Below are 7918 nucleotides of genomic sequence, written 5' to 3'. Positions count from 1 at the left end.
CTCTATCCTTCATTTAGCACATTTCCTGGCACCCATTTAATATTCAATAGATAAATAAATTTTAAGTGATTAACAATGTCTGAGTGATTCAATAGTAAAAATGAGGGAAATATGCAAAATTCCAGGTAGGTACCTTTCCAGGGTCAATAGATCCAAGAATGAGTAGCAGGAATCCAGGAACCACTGAGAGATTTGGCTCAAGGAGGGAAAAGATCCCTGTCACAGAGAAAATTCACACTGGGTGCTCTTGCATGGCACATGCTGAGTCCCTGAAAAGTGTAAACAAGACTTGTATGTCCATGTTTTAAATCAAGTCATTTCAGAGAAGAGCCTTGAGCCTAGTTATGGGAGCTACATGATCTGAGCAAAAACAAGATTTATTTTATGCTGAGGCACCAGATTTTTTCCACCTAGACACCAGATTTCCTTCTAAAGATCATGCCAGTTTTGTGACCAAAGGTGGAAGTAAAGGGAGCAAATACTGAGGAATGAGAGATTGTATGCAGAGGCACTGAGCTCACCAGGATATTTTCCATTAATCAGTCATTCTTAAAGTCTTTGTACCTCCTCTTTGAATCCACTCTTATTGTACAAAGGAATCACTATGGAAAAGTCTGCTTTCTCAAAAACCCACCCACTCTTGACATTCAACTCCTACAGCTCACTTTTCACTCTAGGTCCAAAATTTTTCCTCTACACATGCATCATATATGACTATTATTTTTCAATTGAGAGTATAAATGCACATCATATTTATTTATTTTTAGTTTGTCAATCTCTGAAATAGGTTTGTACAACTTGTGTGGAGCTGCGGTGCAGTATGGATTACGATAAAATGTGCAAAATAGTAGCTTGCTGGAGATTTCAAAAACAGTAGGGAACAATTACTATCTCCTCATCTCTGGGAAAAGTGTGTCCCCTTGTAACTGGCCTGAAGCATCTAAGCTCTCCATGGATGTTTCACTGACATCCTCCCAACTAATCTACTTTAACTGCAAAGTTTTCTTGTTAGCAGCAACTATGACATTATCTTGATAACTTTAAGTTTAATTTCCTTTTCCAAAACATCTTAAGATAAAAGAACAAAAAGAGGAAATAATTTTCCATCCACATGACTAGACCAATAGAGACTGGATAGGAGTTCAATAAAACCATTATAGTTTTTGTAATAAGATTAAATCAGCTCTTGATTGAAGTACACAAGGCACTTTTTACCAAATCATATTAGGCCCTTGGCAATCACCACTATTTTAGGGGAAGGGCTATTATTGAAGGCTATTTTCCCATATTACAAATGCTACACTTTGATTAATCTTAAGTGCTGCAAAATATCTCCATGGATATCTACAAGAAATGAAATAATTTTTATAATGGTAGGATGGTTGGCTAACAATTTTTCTGCAAGTTATACAGTGTTTTTAACTCTTTAAACTGCACTACCAGTAAACTATTTCTTTGCTAGTTTCAATAATTTCCTAAATATCAGGTGGTTCCTTCTCGCATTAGTCAGGGATTACTCTTTTTCTTGAAGCATTATGTTTGTGTTCTGTGGAATTTATAGCTTTCCCAAGACTAAGCAAAATTTTTTATTTGTTACTACTCATTAAATAACACAATATAAATCTACTTGTAGTTGGAACATATACTCTAATACACTATTTTATCTATTTTCTTTATTAGTGTCTATTCTTAAATATATACTTTTATCTGTTAGTATCTGTTCTTATTTCTATAAATTGAATCACTGTCTTTTAATATTGTTAACCATTACATTCACACCACCAGATAGTTGATAAATAAAATATAAAAATTCAGGTTTATGCAAAACTCCAAACATTCAACAACATTATGATTTTAACTTGAGTATTGTGTTAAAAAAAAATCCTCACTCTTATTTCTGGGGAAAAAAAATGGTTAAGTAGGTCATTAAAACTACCTGTTAGTTACAAATTGCATATGGAATCAAACTTGCAAATGGCAAAATTTTTACCTAATTTTAAAAGAAAAGGTTTTGAAAAATTAACTATTGTGGATATTTCTTTTTGGTCAAACATAAACTTGTTCTATGTACCAAAATCTGAAGATAAAAGATTGAACTGAAAACAAATGCTGGTATGAATATGGCTTTTAAGGCAATACTATAATGTTTCACTTACTCTAATTAGAATGCTTTGCATGAAATTTGGAGCAACAGTTTGTGAGGATAAACTCCATTTGTGAGAGAGAACACAGAATGCAAGGAGCCTTGGAGCTGAGAAAGACCGTTGATTTTGGCAATAGTTGTAGTTCCAGAGCTTTTTAATAGAACTTTCACTGATCTGTAAGCTTGTCTTTCTCTTTCTCAGTGTTGAAGATCTCACCTTCTTGGTGTTTGGGCTTGTGTGACTTCTTGAAATAGGCATCAGTGAGATGTTTTGGGATTTTTCACACCACTGATACCAATTTTGGTGGAGGTGGCAATGGCAAATTTCTGGTCTGTTCTATGCTCAAAAACTCCACTGGAGAACAGAGGTTCAGGAACAAATAGCAAGCCACTGCTCAGCTGCTCCAGAGAAGCCATCTGCCTGCCTCTGTGGCAATTCAATGAGGATGAGCAGAACGGTCTTAATTATGATGCTAACTCACAGCTTTCTCACATACTGACTTAAGTTTTCCCTGTGGCTCAACAGCTTTTGAGGTACCTCTTCAGTAGGATGATCTCCAGGCATTAGGCAGAGTTTACTCCGGTAACACCATTCTTTCCATCACTGTTTTAGTTTCCTAGGCTGCTCCAAGCAAATACCACGAAATGGTTTGGCTTAAACAATGGCAATTTAGTATCTTGCAGTTTGAGGCCAAGAAAATGTGCCAGTCAAGGCATCCTCAGGTGATGTTTTCTTTCTGAACACCAGCTGACAACAATCCTTGGCTCCTCTGCCACATGGCAAGGCACAGGCAGTATATGCCGATCTCTCCCTTCTCTTTCAGGTTTTACTGCTTTCAGCTTCTTGCTTCCATGGCTTTCTCTCTCTTTGTCTGAACTGATTCTGTTTATAAAGGCCTCCAGTAATAAGATTAAGACCCATCCTTGTTGAGGTAGGTCACATCTTAACTGAAGTAAGCTCATCAAGAGGTCCTACCTACAATGGGTTCACACCCACAGGAATGGATTAGATTTAAGAACATGTTTTCCTGGGGTAAATACTGCTTCAATCCACCACAATCACCAACTGGCTTTGTGACAATAGTAAACACCTTCTCCTTTTTCTTGTCAATCCTGCATTTAGTTGCTGGACAATTCCTCTTGTACATGGCCTTCCTTGATACATTGCAGGTCAGGACTATCTCTGATGTGTATGGGGTTTCAGCTGTAGCAGAGCATCTCCTTCTTGGGCATTTTGGTCCTGAGGTTACCCTTTTCAACCTTACCACTGGCATCAGCTTTCTTGGTTTCAAATTTCTCCTACTTAATGTCAGGCTTCCCGATTTTTTCACCTGCTGTCTTGCAAGATGGGAGATCACAGTACTATTTTTTGAGAGTCTGTTCCCTTTAGGAATTTAAATATTATAATACTAATAAAATGATTGCCATTTAGTTTTCTTTTTCTTAGTCAAAAATGTTACTTATTTTACTTATTTAAATCTAGAGAGAGCCAATCACTTTAATTTAAGTTGCTGCTACCTTCTCAATTTCCCCAGAAGGCTATACCTGTTCATATGACAACATCCAAAGTAAGAAGAAGAAGTAGTTAAAAAAAAAAAAAAGGAAGGTGGGGCTTTAAATTAGAGCTAGAGATTTTTCACCGCCTTTAGTTAATGCTAATGCATTTCTTACAATTCAGATCATTAACATTCTTCACAATGTTTTTTAGAACTAACAGTTGTAAGCATACTGTCAGCATTGCAAGCAAACATTCAATGTGAGTTTCTATTTTAATAAAAAGCTCAATACACTCTTCATCATATACATGCTACATAAAATGAAAGGGCTTCTTTCTCTCTATTTATAAGTGAACAGGACTACCAATGAATGATGGAGCTGAATGCTGCTATTTATTTCACATGGGAGTTTTCAGAACACATAGGAGGGCATCAAAAATAACTAGTGTTTATTGTACTTGGAAAGTTTGTAATGAAATTACAGATTGCAAAATTGGTTAATTGATGCAGTTGTTGTAACACTGATGTTGCATTTTATATTTTTAAATACACAAAGCAAATATATATATATGAGCTAGTCATGGAATTGATACTTGTACCTGCTCTTTAATATACCTGAATATGAGATTTTTTCTCCACATGTGTGATTTTAAATGTTCTATACTTCCATGTATCCAGACAATTTTTGAACAGGACTATATAATTAGTATTTTAGTTAACCAAGAAATATCATACAAGTACTTTATTAATCACTGAAGTCAAACTAAGAAAACAATGTGTCATTCATTGTTGTATGTGTCCTATCCCTTCAATACATTTGTTGAAAGAATAACCAGTTTTCAAACAATGAGGTTGCAATGAAATATACTTAATAAAAATATAAAGACTAAAGTTAAAAATTTCTGATTCAAAAAATTCTGTATTTCAATTATAGACAATTAAATACAATCTGAATAGATTCTTTTGATACAAATGGAAAATGCACTTCAAAAAAATTCCTATCAACTTGTTTATAGGGTATGTGCTCCTTTCTTAAGAACCTTTGATTCAAAAATAATTCCAGTTATTTTAATTTTGTTTTCGAGTCATAGCTATTTTTATTTTGAATTCTCAGTTTTACAAACTTTGGTTCCAATGCCAGTTGACAAAACCCTCAAAGATGTCATCTGGGACATTTGTTTGTAAGGCTTTTAAAGCAGAGAAACCTATCACCCCCAAGCCTACAGAAAGACAGCATGACATAATGAAACAGCCTGAGCCTATGAGCATGGGTACAACTCTTTGCTTTGACACTTACTAGACATGTGAATTTGTGTAGGTTAGGCAAACACAGGGAAGAAAATCAGCCTCATCCCTGCCCTGCTTGGTTCCTGATGGTCTACATAATGAAAGAATGTGTGCAATTTAGTGCCTATTCCATTCAGGTAAAGCCTAAGTATTACTCATGTTTGCATAAGCCAGCTTTCTTACCCAAGAGATGCAGTGCATATTACAGAAAGCATGAAATGTAATTCACCAATGACATTTACCTGGTTAACAGATACACCTGTAACTTCAAGAAAAGCAAACAGCCAGAAGTGCTGGATAGTGGTATAAGCATCACAGCCTGTTTGAGCCAAGTGATCACATCCTCACAGGCTAAGTTTCTCCAAAAGAAAACCTTTTCTGTGACACATAACACTCCTACCTAAATTTATTCTGGGTGGGGGAGAAAACATGTCTAACATACCTCATTAAATGTGAATATTTTAAACAGAGAGGTCCAAAGTCTCCATGAAGTTTAAATCATTAGAAAGATTTTTTCAGTAAAATTATAAAAATGTTAACAGTAGCCACATCTGTTCTCTGCCAGGCAAACACCAATAACATTTTAAAAGCATTCTCCAGAAGATAGATCTAATCCATACTGGGTTACATGGAAGCTATTTCTTTGAATGAATTTATAGTTTTGGGTGTAGCGGCAAAAAACGCTGATAAAGTTACATGGCTCTTAAGGACCTGATATCTCAAACAAGTGGGTGAGTGTGTCATGTTTGACTTAAGTGTATTGCCATGTGCATTCTTTTTCCCAGATCTTTCAAAGAAGGCAAGCAGCTTTTATCAGTAAAATATAGCAGAGACCACAAGTCTATACCAAATCTGTATTACATTAGTTAGGAAGCTGAAGAAATAGTCATTTATGATGACTACAATAATGTTCTGGATGTGCTCATCTTCTTTAACATGAGCTTAGCCTAGAAGTCAACCCAACCACAATAAAGTTGACATAGACTTTCTATCTTGAAAATAATCTGGCAAGTAGAAACCAGTAAAAATGCACATTGAGTTTGCAATTGGTTTCCTGTCTGTGATGGCGCCATAAGAGAAGGGCACACTTTTAAGCCATCAGTAACATGAACTGTTAGGGTGGATTTAACTGTGTATCCCAGTTTGGACAAATTATTGGTCTTGGTCCCCATTCTGGTGGGTGTGGACCCACTGTAAATAAGATCTCTTCAAGATGTTACTTCAGTTAAGGAGTGGCTCAACTGAACCAGGTTGGGCTTTAATCCAGATTACTGGAGTCTTCTGTAAGCAGAGTAAAAGTCAGATGGACTGAGAAGCCATGGGGATCAGTCAGGAGTATGCAGTCAAGGAGCCCAGCATCACCATGTGAATTGCCGTGTGATGGAAAAGCCAGGGAACCCAAAGATTGCCGGCTAGCCAGAAGATGCAGACCCCAGGAGGAAACAGGCCTTCTAGCCTCTGAAACCATTAGCCTGTTGTTAATCCAACCCATTTTATGGTATTTGTGATCGCAGTTAGGAAACTAAATCAACCATCAAGAAGGAAATCATTATGTTGAACTCAAAGCATTGTCTTATTTGGCAGAAATGTTTTTTTTTTATCTCATGTGTATTATTTTTTCAGGTCATTTGATCCTTTTTGGACAGTTACAATTTGTTGCTGGTTTGTTTAATAATCAAGTGAATTGTCATATTTCTAAATAATGTACTAATTATAGATGCATCTGATAAAGTCTTTTTACTTGGAAAGAGAGTTGCTAATTTTTATACATCACAGTTTGATTCTGAGGATTATTTCATTTCCTTTAATTGTCCATAAGTGTTCTTTTTTTCTTCCCTTTGGTGGTTCTCAGTTGCTTTTAATGTGATTTCAGAATTGTAAGTGCCCCAGCTCACTGGTAAGTACATTTTCAAGGTTTATCTCATCTAGGTCAGTGAAGTATACAGGGTGGAGAATGGCATTTCATCCTAACAGGTTTTCATTAAAGGGGATACTGAGTTAATGCAAATTTTTCCTTAGTGCATAGTTTACAGAACATGCGTGTTATTAATACTATTAACTGATTTATGCTTTAACTAAGATTTTGTTAAGATCCTTGTCTTTACCAGGGTGACACGTTTACTACTATTATTTGTCTTGCTATTAGGAATATGGAATGCTAGCTAAAGATTTTTATTACCATTCATGCACGGCAAACTCAACATCAACCGGGGCTGGGGAGGTAACATAAGGGACAAAAATGACTCCCAGTAATGAATGACTGGGTTCGTGAAAAACTAGAGAAAGCAAGTCCCATCCAAAGGGAACAGCTGTCACTCAGTCTCAACCCAAATAGTAACTTATCAGACTAAACAAAATATGTTTGTGGGCTGGTTTCAGCCGGCTTATTATCACTCTGCATCCCTTGTTTCAGACATCAGTATGTTGGGGGTTGATTAAGCAACATCCATCAAAATAGGCTAGTGTTGAAGGTTAATTTGAAAGAAAGATGATAAACTATCTCATTCAGGGATGGCTTCATGGATATGCAAGGGGCCCCCTGCTCAGAAGTGTCCCATCTTTGGTTTAACACTCTGCTGTGGCCATTCTTGAATTTATTCAATATTTGAAATTATTTCTTTTGAACAAAGGGCTCCACAGTTCATTTTGCACTGGGCCCAGTAAATTAGGTAGCCAGTCCTGATCACATTCAAGGTAGCATTTGAAGCATTTTTTTCCCTGAATGAGTTAATATTCCTCTCTACAGACTTAATTAACTACTGTGGAGTGTTAGAAATGAAGGGATTATTATGCCATCAATTTGCTTAACTCAGTTTCTATAAACATAGGCATGAGTAGATTTGAACGTACCAGCTTCCTCTCACTCTCTCCCATTACTTTATGTATTACCTGCCCAATTCATCAAATTAAGAGACTAAAGTAGAAAGTGGGTAGGTCTGACTTCAGAATTATCTGTTTGATTTGTTAAAGGACTTAAGGGTTTTCCAAACAG

The 7918-nt window shown here is 36.1% G+C and overlaps 1 pseudogene; it reads right to left on the bottom strand.

The window, feature by feature from the left end:
- Positions 1-2310: 2310 nt before the first annotated feature.
- LOC119543701 overlaps positions 2311-7918 on the bottom strand; it is a 47412-nt pseudogene continuing 41804 nt past the window's right edge.

This window comes from Choloepus didactylus, chromosome 9 (genome assembly GCF_015220235.1).
Source record: "Choloepus didactylus isolate mChoDid1 chromosome 9, mChoDid1.pri, whole genome shotgun sequence".
Classification (NCBI taxonomy): Eukaryota; Metazoa; Chordata; class Mammalia; order Pilosa; family Megalonychidae; genus Choloepus; species Choloepus didactylus.
The sequence above is the reverse complement of the archived record's forward strand: the minus strand, read 5'-3'. Positions and strand labels throughout refer to the sequence as shown.